This window comes from Mauremys reevesii, unplaced genomic scaffold, assembly GCF_016161935.1.
Source record: "Mauremys reevesii isolate NIE-2019 unplaced genomic scaffold, ASM1616193v1 Contig40, whole genome shotgun sequence".
Lineage (NCBI taxonomy): Eukaryota > Metazoa > Chordata > Testudines > Geoemydidae > Mauremys > Mauremys reevesii.
The window spans coordinates 213794-227951 of NW_024100852.1; the positions used below are offsets into that span (position 1 = coordinate 213794).

General features: G+C 50.5%; 1 long non-coding RNA gene across 1 annotated transcript; it reads right to left on the reverse strand.

Annotated features, from left to right (window-relative positions):
* Window positions 1–2025: 2025 nt before the first annotated feature.
* LOC120394188 lies at window positions 2026–11830 on the reverse strand. Its single transcript, XR_005592202.1, has 7 exons — window positions 11805–11830; window positions 10463–10540; window positions 9259–9283; window positions 8892–8941; window positions 8321–8352; window positions 2604–2696; window positions 2026–2213 (listed from the first exon to the last, which is right to left on the reverse strand). It is a non-coding gene; the product is annotated as an uncharacterized LOC120394188 (long non-coding RNA).
* Between the last annotated feature and the right edge of the window lie 2328 nt (window positions 11831–14158).

A 14158-nucleotide genomic window follows, 5' to 3' on the forward strand; every position in this document is an offset into this window, starting at 1 on the left:
TGGCTTGCCCGGGTGCCCAACTGAGGCTGCTTTTCTCTCTGGGATGAGGAGACAGCATTCTGTCTTGGCTGTGTCTAGCTAGTGCCATCACCACTGTAGCATCTCAGCTGGTCCCAATCATACCTGGATTTCACCCTCCCGGCACCCTTGGCAGGGGGGAGAATTATTACCATTTCACCAGGCGCAAGGACATGAAGCCACTTGCTCCAGTTCCCCCAGTCAGTAGCTGACTGTAGCAGGAATTCTTCTCCATGATAGGGGAACACAACACCTGCTCTGGCGTTGTCTGTAGAGAAACTGCTTTAGCGGCACAGAACAGGGGAGGACACACTCGTGATCACTGCTTCTGGATTTGGTAACACAGAGTTCAGGTGCCCAGCGATAGCTCCTGCCCTGCCAGGGCATCGAGTCCAGCAAAGCTCAGATTGTGAACCCCAGGAAATGCAGAGTTAAGGTAAACACCCACGCACCTCACCTCTGCTTCCTGGGGGCCAGCGGCAGCCACTAAGAATCATTGGCCTGTATTCCAGCTGCATTCCCTGTGCCAGGTGCGGCTGTGTGAATGGTGGAGGGGTTTGTCTGAGAAGCGTGGCAGGGCTGTGATGGGCTCCAAGTCCTGGGGGAGGGGTGGTGAGCAAAGGCCTAAGAAGTGTTTGTACTTGAGAGACCCAGTTTTCCCTGTGCAGTGCTGCCTTGTGCAGGCTGTGCCAGTCGTAGGGCTCGGGGGTATTCTCAGCACGGAGACTGTCAGCAGGAAGGTGGGGGTGGGGATGCTCTATGGGTTTGCTGAAGGGCAAGGAAAAGTTGTGAATTAAATGGCGTTGTGCGCGTAAGAGTGAGTGCCTGGTGGAAGGGGTGTAAATGTAGCAGAGGCAGAGTTCTTAGGGAGGCACAGGTTCAGTCTGTGAGCAGAGGGTGGATGCCCGTAGCTCCTGCTTGCTACAGTGCAAAGGCAGAGCCTGGGTGTATTGGGACATCAATCAACAAGAGCAGAGTAAAGGTTGCACGGGCCTGTCCTCGGTTTAGGAAGCCTGAGTGTGAATTACCTGAACTTGGAATGTTCTGATTTTCAGACATGTGAGTTTGGCTGGTCTCAGCGTTCTGGGCGGGCGTGAGATACCCCGGGGCAGCCACAACTCTGTACTAATTAAACTCTGTGTGTGTGTGTGTGTGTGTGTGTGAGAGAGAGAGAGAGAGAGATCAGGGCTTAAAGAATTTATTCTCACATCCCTGTCCCCCTCGATCTATGATGTTCATGACTCTCTGCATCTGGGTATCTCTGTGGCCCCTGTGGGGGTGAGAAAACGCTGCTTGAACCAAACCTGTGTCACTACGAAGTTTCCCCAGGTCACCAGTGAACCCAGAGAAGTAATTGTTCCATGTATGTTTCACCGTAACACCTGGCACTAGTTAACGCTTAACAACGCTCTCAGGAGGCAGGTTGGGCAGAGAAAAGGCAAAGCACTTTATTAGCTGCACAGGAGCCAGCTGAGACCGAGCCTGCCAGACACCTTGGGAGAGGTGTTTAAAGAAACTTAGGACCTAACTCTCAGTGACTTCCATGGGAGTTAGTCACTTCAATACCTTAAAAAAATCTGCCCCCTTGTTCACTCTGCACATCAGAGGCTCAGCGCAAACCCCAGCACATCCCCCCATTGCAGCATTATAGCAGGTTGCTGGCACAGCTACTCCCACGCAGGCATCCCCGCGCTGCCCCTCTCCCCACCCCCACTGTGAGGCCAGCACCAGAGAGATTTAGCTCAGCATCTGCGTCCTGGATATTCAGTAAATGCAGAAGCCATTTGGGGCCACATTCTGAACTCATTTGAGACCCTGCATTTGCATTTCCCACGACCAGGTGTGCACGTCAGGCAGCTGCCTGTAGAAATGGCTTGTGGCTGCCTGTCACTCTGCCTGTCGCTCTGCATGCACAGTCACCAAGGAGATTTTATGAGCAGGCCTCCGGAGTGGGATCTTTGGCCAGGAAGGTTCTGCCATAACTATAACAACAGGCTGTGATGTGAAGCCTGGCCTCGGCCACACCCGGCTTCCGCTGCCCACGTAGTGTCTGAGCTTCCCCTGTGCCATCGACTGGCTCAAACGCTGCTTCTCGCTGGCTGGTTAACAGGCTCCATCACCATCTCCTTCCCAGGGCTCCACTCAGGCTGGCAGTAAGTGTGGGGCTCATGCAGGCTTGTGGGGCACTGGGAATCCTGTGGGGAAGTGACAGGGAATCCCATTGACTGGCTCTCATGCAGCTGCCTCTCCCCCCTTCCCAGGGTGACAGCACTGAGTGCCCTAGGTTATCTCTCTCTCTCTCTCTCTCTCTCCCCCCCCACACACACACACACAGGGGTAACTGGGCAGTTGGGGAAGGGCAGCGACTCAGGCTGTAGGTGAGTGAGCCATGGGGCCTGGCAGGGGGGTGCTGGTGAGGGGTCCCAGCACAGATCGCACCCTTGGTATCAAGTGGGGAGATGGAAGCTCTGAGGTGGCAGGGAGGGTGGGTTGGATCCTTTCCCCACTGACCAGTCCCTGCAGTGGCTTTGTGCGGAGAACAACCCCCATCCCACGTGGCCCCATTCACAGAGCGTCACACTTACCCAGAGCTATGGAGTCGTCCGGGTGTCCTGAACTCGAGAGCCACCCTGTCCCACCACCGCGTACGTCACTGCCATGTTCCTGTCCACCCCGGGCTGCTGGGACATCAATACAACACGGACAGAGTGAGAGTCCTGGTGACCTGGCTGGGAAACACCCCCCCACAGACAGGCTGGCCGGGAATACTGGATTCATGAATTCCAAGGGCAGAAGGGACCATTGTGATCTCCTCATCTGACACCCTGTGTGACGCCAGCTGGAGACGTCCCCATAATAACTCCTCAATCTGTTAGACACATGTCCAATCCTGAGGTATAAACTGTCAGGGATGGAGAATCCCCCAAAGCCCCTGGGGAATGGTCCCAGTGGTTAATCGTTCTCCCTGTTAAAGGTTTACACCCTATTCCCAGTCTGAATTAGTCTATCGGGGAGCACCAGGGCGGGAGCCCTGACCAGGGCCCCTGGACATGGTGAGAGGGGAGAGGGAGGAACAGCCTCTCCTTAATCATAGAATCTCAGGGTTGGAAGGGACCTCAGGAGGTCATCTAGTCCAACCCCCTGCTCAAAGCAGGACCAAACCCAACTAAATCATCCCAGCCAGGGCTTTGTCAAGCCTGACCTTAAAAACCTCTAAGGAAGGAGATTCCACCACGTCCCTGGGTAACCCATTCCAGTGCTTCACCACCCTCCTAGTGAAAAAGTTTTTCCTAACATCCAACCTAAATCTTGGAGCCAGGGTAGGGGAGTGCCATGCTCAGGAGGGTGCTGGAGTACAGGCCTTAACTTTAACCACGTGCTACAGTCCTATTGGAATCAATGGGATGGCGCAGGCACTTGGAGTCCCCCATACAATCGAGGGCTCCCCTCAGCTGTGGCTTCCAGGGATGAGACAATCCGAGGGTAAGTCAGGGAAACTCTCCAAGCTGAGTCGAACGTGATCACAGACCCACAGACAAACCTTTTCCTTTCTTCTATTGCATTTGTGGGGTCATATCCCCAGCTGGTGTAAATCACTGTCGCTCCATTGCGGTCACAGGAGTGAGGCCAATTTATACATGCTGGTGATTTGGTTCATTGGCTTGAATGGAGCTTCAGCTGATTTACACCAAATGGGGATCTGGCCCATTGACACCAATAGAGTGACACCAATTTACATCAGTGGGGGATCTGGCCTCATTGACTCAAGTGGAGACTCAGTGACATGAAACTGGCTGGAGAATTAAGTCCAGACTCTTAAATTCTTTCTTTCACCAAGGGCAAGTCATGCCCGACCTACCTGATTGACTTCTATGAAGAGATAACTGGCTCTGGGGATATGAGGGAAGCAGTGGACATGAGCTATCTTGACTTTAATAAAGCTTTTGATATGCTCCTGGGGCTCATTTTGTTCAACATCTTTATTACTGATCTGGATGATGGGATGAATTGCACCCTCAGCAAGTTTGTGGCTGACACTAATCTGGCGGGAGAGGCAGATATGCTGGAGGGTAGAGATAGTGTCCAGAGTGAGCTAGAGAAATTGGAAGATTGGGCCAAAAGAAATCTGATGAGGTTCAACAAGGAGAAGTGCAGAATGCTGCATTTAGGATGGAAGAATCCCATGCACTGCTACAGACTGGGGACAGACTAGCTAAGCAGCAGTTCTGTAGATAAGAACCTGGGGATTACAGTGAATGAGAAGCTGGATATGAGTCAGCAGTGTGCCCTTGTTGCCCAGAAGGCTAACTGCATATTGGGCTGCATTAGTAGGAGCATGGGCAGCATGTCAAGGGAAGTGATTATTCCCCTTTATTCGGCACTGGTGAGGCCATATCTGGAGTATTATGTCCAGTTTAGGGCCCTCCACTACAGAAAGGATGTGGGATGTAAGCAGAGTCAGGATGAGCTCTCCTCTGACATCTGGTGGTGAATTATGGTGAGTGTGGAAAAGAATTTCAGGGGCTGATCTCGTTTGCATAGGCACACTCACCCTGCCTAGCACAAGTCCGCGGCAGCCTGAAATGGTCGTTTTGACAGCTGTGGGATCCCCAGTTTCTCTGTTATTGGGGCAGGAGGAATAACGTGTTGTTACCCTGATTATGTGAATGAAGGACTATGAAATTGTTTTATGACAGAAGGTCTCACCATCAACGATGGAGCACTTGCTAGACAAGGGACATGGGTTCCAAAACCCAGTGAATAGAGAGAGAAGGTGGGGACTGGTATGTGGTTCTGGTAGTATAGGCCCCCTTTTGAGGACCTGGAACACCAATTGCATCTTCTTCTCTCTCCATTGGTGAAGAACAGAGCTAATTTTGATTCTATTAGGAGTCTATCTAGAGGCTGCTGAGTTGAATTCACTTTTGGCCAATGGTGCACCAGCACTGGGGCTCCTCTACTACAAGCTGAAATCACTAAAAGAGCTAAATTTTCTGAGCTGAGTGCTGTGTTAACTAGTGGGGGAGCCTGAAGATCTATTGCAGAGCAGAGCGGTTTGCACCACGGTTGGAGCAGCCCACAGAACAGTGAGTGGAGCAGAGTGGTTTGTGGGTCAGCTGGAGGAGTGGAGCTGGTCTTGGTGAAGGCTGCAGCAGAACTCCATGGAGAGGCGTGGCAGTCGGCCCCGGCCAACGTAAGGTGCCCCTTAACACCCTGTATGCCCCCCCGCAATTTCCACCCAGGCTGGCGGGGTAAAACTCTGCAGATAAACTTTTGAACTCTGGGGTGGCACTTACCAGGGACAGAGACTTTTAGGTTATTGGACTTTGGGGTGATTGGACTTAAGACCCCTAAGGGGAAAAGGACATTGCCAAAACTTACTTGGTGGGTCTTTTGCTCATGGTTTATGTTATGAATCCTGTTTGTGGTGTTTCCCCAACGTAATGCTGCATTGTTTCCCTCCTTTATTAAAAGGATTTTGCTATACTCAGACTCTGTGCTTGCAAGAGGGGAAGTATTGCCTTGTAGAGGTGCCTGTGGGGGGGGTGGTATATAATTGTCCCAAGTCACCGGGTGGGGGCTCGAGCTGGTTTTGCATTGTGTTATTGAAATGGAACTCCTGGATACTGAACCTGGCCCTTGTTTCTGTCAACTCAGAGGGGCAGAAGGGTTACAGGAAAAATTGGAAAGACTCCAGCGGAGGGCAATGGCAATGATTAGTGGGCTGGAGCACATGATTTATGAGGAGAGACTGAGGGAACTGGGATTATTTAGTCTGCAGCAGAGCAGCAATAAGCAGGATTTGATAGGGATAGCTCAGTGGTTTGAGCAGTGGCCTGCTAAATCTGGGGTTGTGAGTTCAATTCTTAAGGGGGCCACTTAGGTATCTGGGGCAAAAAATTGGTGCTAGTGTAGGCAGGGGGCTGGACCCAATGACCCTTAGGGGCCCCTTCCAGCTCTATGAGATAGGTATATCTCTATATATTTAACTACCTGAAGTGGGGCAGGGTCCAAAGAGGATGGAGCTTGGCTGCTCTCAGAGGTGGCAGATGACAGAACAAGGAGCAATAGCGTCAAATTGCAGTCTGGGAGGTCTAGGCTGGATATTAGGAAAAACTATTTCACTAGGAGGGTGGTGAAGCACTGGAATGGATTATCTAGGGAGGTGGTGGAATCTCCATCCTTAGAGGTTTCTAAGGCCCAGCTTGACAAAGCTCTGGCTGGAATGATTTAGTTGGAGTTTGTCTTGCATTGATCAGGGGGTTGGACTATATGACCTCCTGAGGTCTCTTCCAACACTAATCTTCTAACATAAGAATGGCCATACCGGGTCAGACCAAAGGTCCATCTAGCCCAGTATCTGTCTATCGACAGTGGCCAATGCCAGGTGCCCCTGAGGGAGTGAACCTAACAGGCAATGATCAAGTGATCTCTCTCCTGCCATCCATCTCCATCCTATGACAAACAGAGGCTAGAGACACCATTCTTTACCCATCCTGGCTAATAGCCATTTATGGACTTAGCCACCATGAATTTATCCAGTTCTCTTTTGAACGCTGTTATAGTCCTAGCCTTCACACCTCCTCAGGTAAGGAGTTCCACAAGTTGACTGTGCGCTGCGTGAAGAAGAACTTCCTTTTATTTGTTTTAAACCTGCTGCCTATTAATTTCATTTGGTGACCCCCTTCTTCTTGATTTATGGGAATAAGTAAATAACTTTTCCTTATCCACTTTCTCAACATCACTCATGTTTTTGTATACCTCTATCATATCCCCCTGTAGACGGGTCGGACTCACCCCTACGGCGCCTCCTGCTGGGGACTCCGGGAATTAGCTCTGTTCCAGCGCTGGAGCGCCCTCTGCAGGCTGGTGATCTGCCTGTCCTCAGGCCCCCTGTGTCCCTCCCTGGACCCAGTGCCCTTTTACATGGGGGTGCTGCCCCCTGGCAGTAACCCCTTTTCTCTTAGAGTCTCCTCTTCTTGGGGAACCCCCACCCTGCCTCAGTATTGGCTACTGCCAGTCATTGTCTAGCCCCACACTCTGGGGCAGACTGCAGCATCAGCCTACTCATCACAGGCAAAGGGGTTTGGACCTGCTGCCTTGGCCTACCCCTGGGCTGCCTTCTGCAACCCCCAGTACCTGTTAGCCCTTCGCTAGGCCGCAGCCTGGGGCTTTCTAGGCTGGAGCTCCCCAGCGCCTCAGCCTTTCCCCAGCCCTGCTTCACCCTAGGTACCTTGCCTTTAGCCCCTACAGCCAGGCCCTTCTTCCTCTTCAGGCAGAGGAAGACTGTCTGGGTTTCTGGCCTCCAGCCTTTTATAGGGGCCAGCTGTGGCCTGATTGGGGTGTGGCCCAGCTGCAGCCACTTCCCCAATCAGCCCAGCTTTTAGAGCCGCAGCTCTCAAGCCCTGCCAGGCCGCTTTTAAACCCCTCAGGGCAGGAGCAGGGTCCACCCTGCTACACCCCCCTTAGTCTCCCCTTTTCCAAGCTGAAGAGTCCTAGTCTCTTTAATCTTTCCTCATATGGGACCCTGTCCAAACCCCTAATGATTTTAGTTGCCCTTTTCTGAACCTTTTCTAGTGCTAGAATATCTTTTCTGAGGTGAGGAGACCACATCTGTACACAGTATTCGAGATGTGGGCGTACCATGGGTTTATATAAGGGCAATAATATATTCTCAGTCTTATTCTCTATCCCTTTTTTAATGATTCCTAACATTATGTTTGCTTTTTTGAGCGCCTCTGCACACTGCGTGGACATCTTCAGGGAACTATCCACGATGATTCCAAGATCTTTTTCCTGACTCGTTGTAGCTAAATTAGCCCCCATCACATTGTATGTATAGTTGGGGTTATTTTTTCCAATGTGCATTACTTTACATTTATCCACATTAAATTTCATTTGCCATTTTGTTGCCCAGTCACTTAGTTTTGTGAGCTCTTTTTTAAGTTCTTCACAATCTGCTTTGGTCTTAACTATCTTGAGTAGTTTAGTATCATCTGCAAACTTTGACACCTCACTGATTACCCCTTTCTCCAGATTGCCACCTCACTGTTTACCCCTTTCTCTATGATTGTATGGTTCTCTCTTCATGCCAGGACGGTCACTATTTATCTCCCAGGGCTGGGATCACCCCTCGGTGAACCTCACTCCTGGCTAGGCCAGAGGTGTTGGCCCTGGGATCAGCCCAAGGATTTTCCTGGGTCTAGCCATAGTTCCTGGTGCCTGTTTGCATGGGAACTTTCTGCCCAAACCTGGCTCCCTGGGCCATGTCTGCCCTGCAGGCACCGGCACAGCGACTCACCTGGACAGTTCCGACTCTGGTGACCTCGGCATCTGGGGGAAAGAACCAAGGTCAGTGCATCCTCACCAGGCTCCCCACACCCTGGAGAGACCCCAACCCACATCCTCCAGGGACACAGACCCAGCCCTGACCCCAGCTGGGCCCACTGTAGAGAGACAGCGCCGGGCACTGCCTGGCCAGTGTGAACCCTAATGGGCTGGCTGGCCCCATGGACGGTGGCTGCCCACTGATAAGGAGCAATACTCTGGTAGTTCCTGGTGTGTGTCTCCTTTCTCCCCATACAGCGAGGTGTCTGTCCAGGCCCCTGCACCCACTTTGCAGCTTCCAGCAGGAGCTGCCAGGGCTCCCACCAGTCCTGCCCCTGCTCATGGCCAGGGGCTCCCATCACCCCATCATTGATCTGGGCAGAAGCTGGGGCAGCAGGGAGAACAGTCCCCATCAGGGCAGGACTCTCTGGCCTAACTACCCAGGGCCCCTTCTGGCCCCAACACCCAGGACTCTGACGCCAGCCAACAGATGGACAAACGGCCAAGTTCTCTCCCAGGGTGGTACCAGAACAACAGGCTCTTACACTGTATCTGATCTTCAGTGGCTGGCCTGCTCCGGTCTGGGCTGGGATCCCTGTGTGGAACAAGAGCTGTGTTAGTCCCATATGAAGCACCTGGCACCAGAGGCCATGCCCTGTTGCCATTAGCCATGGCGGCAGGAGGACAGAAGCACCATCGCCATCACTATGGCGGGGGGAGACGAAGCTCCCAGACAAGGGTCAGGCCCCTCAAAACTCCAGGAGCATTTGCATTGTGGGTAGCGGGGGGGTATGGCCCAGGTCAGCTCCCCAGAACAGAGACCCAGGCAGGGCAGCAATGAGCCCCCCTCCCAGACCTGGGCATCACATGGGGAGCAGACCCTGAAGGGATCAGGGTGAGGTTCCCTCCTACCTGTGAGCCCTGCAGTGCGACAGAACTGCTGAGAGAAAGAAAATCGTGTTAGGGAAGCTCAGCGCACGTCACGGCCTGGAGTGACTGCCAAGCCAGAGCCAGCCTGTCAGTCTGCACCTCTGCCCCCGATGTGCTGCACCTCCCCGCTGGTCTGTAGGGTCTAGCTACCCACAGAGCCATGCAGCCGCAAATCCATGGAGGCAGCACAGGTCAGTGGTTAGTGCAGAGGACAGCTGCCCAGAGACCTCAGTGCTGGGCGATCTCAGACCAGTCAGTTCTGCTCCCCGTGCCTCAGCAGGGTTACAACAGGAAACGTGCCATTCACTGCCATTGGACTGAGATTTAAATTAGCTGTTACCTCTCAAGAAAGAGATCTGGGAGTCACAGTGGATAGTTCTCTGAAAACATCTGCTCAGAGTGCAGCAGCAGTGAAAAAAGCAAACAGAATGTTGGGAACCATTAGGAAAGGGATAGATAATAAGACACAAAATAGTATAATGCCACTATATAAATCCATGGCACACCCACACCTGGAATACTGTGTGCAGTTCTGGTTGCTCTATGTCACAAAAAATATATTAGAATTGGAAAAGGTACAGAGAAGGGCAATAAAAATGATTAAAGGTGCGGAATAGCTTGTGTACAAGGAAAGATTAAAAAGTTTGGGACTTTTCAGCTTGGAAAAGAGACGACTAATAAGGGATATGATAGCGGTCTATGAAATCGTAACTGATGTGGAGAAACTGAACAAGGAAGTGTTAGTTACTTCTTCACACAACACAAGATCCAGGGGACCCAATGAAATTAAATAGGCAGCAGCCTTATAACAAAAAAAACTTCACCTGACGCACAGTCACCCTGTGGAACTTGTTGCCAGCAGATGTTGTGAAGGGAAAATGTATAATGGGGTTCAGAAAGACCCAGATAAGTTCATGGTGGAAAGGTCCATCAATGGCTTTTAGCTGATGTGGTCAGGGACAAACCCCATGCTCTGGGTGTCCCTAGTCTCTGACTGCCTGAAGCTGGGACTGGACGACAGGGGATGGATCACTCACTAATTGCCTGAAGAAAGGATGTTGGGCTAGATGGACCGTTGGTCTGACCCAGCATGACCATTATTATAACCTTTATGATTAAAGGTGTCAGAGCAATGCCCCGGAACAGCCACCCATCCCAGGTCATCCTCCACCCCATCAGCACCTACCTGTCTTCATCAGACAACACCCCAGCAGCCCCAGTGCCAGGCCAGCTGTGACGGCGAGTCCCACAATGAGTCCCAGTCCTAGAAAATCATCGGTGCAGCCGGGAACGGAGAGAAAAGAAGGGGATCAGTCCAGGGCACAGGGACGAACACAGATGGGGCTGGGAGCATCCAGAACACAGAGGGAGAACAAAAAGGGATCCAGGATGGGGGATGAGCCCCAGAGACCGGGGACCCAGGATTGGGGGTGAGCCCAATGGGACATGGTTCCAGGACAGGGAAGCCCCCATACATCATCTTACAGTCCACCAAAACCTGGTGCACACCTGGTGGCTATAACACGATTGCTGACATGAGGTGCCTCGCTCCGTTAGACCTGTCTCTTACCTTGTGGCACAGGGAACTGTCCCCGTTCACCCTCTCATGGCACAACGTTGCCCTGCAGGTGCCTTGCTCCTCTTGCATCTTACAAGACCTTTCTCCAAGGTCGGGACACATGACTGCCCCTTTGGTGGGGGTCTCATTTATTAGATCTCTTGCAGTGCATCAAATTAGTCCATCCAGGGTTCTCCTTTCATTCAGGGTTCCAACAGACCTGGGGCCTGCGGATACTGCCTGTACCTTCCCCCCTTAGGAGAGGAATATCACACTCTCCTTCTGCGCTCTGAGCTGACATCTCAGGGGGGGTGGTCCCCTCCTGGAGTCAGGAGTCCCACAGTTCTCCTTCCCGGGGCTGCATGGGATAAATGAGGCCAACTTCAGCCCTCACTCAGCTTCTTTGCATGGGCCCCTTTTAACCCAGGCCAGACATCTAGGGTGACCAAACAGCATGTGTGAAAAATTGCAACCCCCTTTTTTTTTTCAGGCCGAGGGGAAAGTATAGTTGCCTGTATATCCGGATGGTTCAGATAAGATTGGGGTGTCGGGTCACCCCACATCCATCCATCCACCCTTCTTTGGATCCCTGGATGCTTCTCTCTTATCACAAGGCCTGGACTAATTTAGCCACATGGCTGACCTGGCCCAGGGCTGTGCTAATGTTCCCTGCCAGGGAACAGCACAAAGTGGGGCTGCCCCTGTTACCGTGTCATGAGGCCAGTTGCCCTGGGACACCTGGGCTGCCATCACATTTCACAGAAAGGTAACGAGTTGGCTTTAGCCATCTCCTTGTGAAACACCCCATTGTCCCTCGTGGATTCTTACCCCGCAGCCCTGCCCATGCAGGAGCAGCCTACGGCAGAGTAATGGTCTCACCACTGAGAGTGCTGGGTGCTCTCCTCTAATCTCCGACCAGGCCCCCCCCTCCTTGCAGGGAAATCCCCCTGGACTGAGTGAATCTGTTTACCTGGGGGCGATGGCTCTGCTCCAGAGCTGTCACGTCCAGAAGGGTTGGGACCATCTGTTGGGCAGACACACAACGATTACAGATCCTCTCAAACAGCCAGAACTCAGATGTGAAATGGCAGCGACTGACAGTGAAACACCTGTGAGTGGGGTGGGACTCGCCTACTCTTCATGGGGCCAGTTGCCCTGGGACACCTGGGCTGCCGTCCAGTGGTTTCCCCAGGAATTGAAATTGGGGGGGGGGGTGTTCGAATTTACAGGGGGGGTGTCAGGACCAATGAGATATATAAAAAAATATGAATAAAGTAAATGTTTTGTTAGGATTATGCAAATATAACAGAAGAATAATGCAAGTTACACCAAAACACATAACAGGTCTAGATTTCTAAAAATATATACATTTAAAAAAAAAGTATTTAAATTGACTTTTGAAAAGTAAGCCATCATGGGGTAAGAGGAAAGTCCTCTCATGGATCAGTAACTGGTTAAAAGATGGGAAACAAAGGGTAGGAATAAATTATCAGTTTTCAGAATGGAGAGATAAATAGTGGTATCCCTGAGGGGTCGGTACTGGGACCAGTGCTGTTCAACATATTCATAAATGATCTGGAAAAATGGGTAAACAGTGAGGTGGCAAAATTTGCAGGTGATACAAAACTATTCAAGATAGGTAAGTCCCAGGCAGACTGCGAAGAATTACAAAGGGATCTCATAAAACTGGGTGACTGGGCAACAAAAATGGCAGATGAAATTTAATGTTGATAAATGCAAAGTAATGTACATTGGAAAACAATCTCAACTATACATACAAAATGAAGGAGTCTGAATTAGCTGTTAACACTTAAGAAAGATCTTGGAGTCATTGTGGATAGTTCTCTGAAAACTTCCACTCACAGTGTGCAACGGCAGTCAGTGATTCCCAACATTCTGTTTGCTTTTTTAAAAAGAACAGAAGCACTTGTGGCACCTTAGAGACTAATAAATTTATTTGAGCATAGGCTTTCATGGGCTACAGTCCACTTCATCGGATGTAGCCTACGAAAGCTTATGTTCTTTTTGCAATACAGACTAACATGGCTGCTACTCTGAAACCTTTGCTTTTTAAAGAAAGGGATAGATAATAAGACAGAAAATATCATATTGCCTCTATATAAATCCATGGCACATGTACACCTTGAATACTGTGTGCAGAACTGGTTACCCCATCCCAAAAAAGACATACTGGAAATGCAAAAAGTACAGAGATGGGCAACTAAAATGATTAGGGGTATGAAACAGGAGAAGAAATTAAAATGACTGGGAATTTTCAGCTTAGAAAAGAGACGACTAATGGGGATATGCTAAAGGTCTACAAAATCTTGACTGGTGCGAAGAAAATGAATAAGGAAATTTTATTTAATCCTTCACATAACACAAGAACTAGCAGTCACCCAATGAAATTAATAGGCAGCAGATTTAAAAAAAACAAAAGGAAGTATTTCTTCACACAATATAAAGTCAACCCAGAGAACTCTTTGCCAGGGGATGCTGTGAAGACCAAAACTATAACAGGATTTTAAAAAGAACTAGATAAATTCCTGGAGAACAGGTCCATCTGTGATTATTAGCCAGGATGAGAGGGATGCAACGCCATGCTCTGAGTGTCCCTAGCCTGTTTGCCAGAACCTGGGAATGGGCAACAGGGGATGGATCACTTGATGATTCCCTGTTCTATTCATTCCCTCTGAAGCACCTGGCCTTGACCACCGTTGTAAGACAGGGTACTGGGCTATATGGACCATGGGTCTGACCCAGTATGACCATTCTTATGTAAAAATTAATTATAATAATAATGTTTAGTACAGAAACTCCCCAACATAATGATCTCCCAAGATAGCAACAATGTGAGATAACAACCTTGGCAAATACTGCATTTTAAAAATCTTGGCCTACTGGGAAACATATTTATATAAGTTTCCATTCCCAGTCACAAATCTAGCATTCTGGAGCAAAGTAACTAAAATATAGTCCAACAAACAAATGTTTATTTAACGTGCCCCTCACTTTTCCCTCCACGGCACTCCACTCACCGGTGTTGCCCTTGGTCAGTGGAGACTCAGAGTTCAGAGGTGCTTTCACGTGAGTACACCTTCCAGGTGGAGGACAAAAAGGCACAGTTTGCTGTGGCCATGGCTGTTCATTGTGCCACCGTTCACTCCACCACTCTGTTGCCAATGGCCCTGCACAGTCACCTTCTGCTGTCATCTACCACTGTGACCTCTGTGAGTTGGTCTCTTGAGGTTCCACCAGCTCTCAGTGATTTCAGCTGGGCCCTCAGTGCGGGAACCTCGCTGCTAGTGCAGTCTGGGTTGTCTC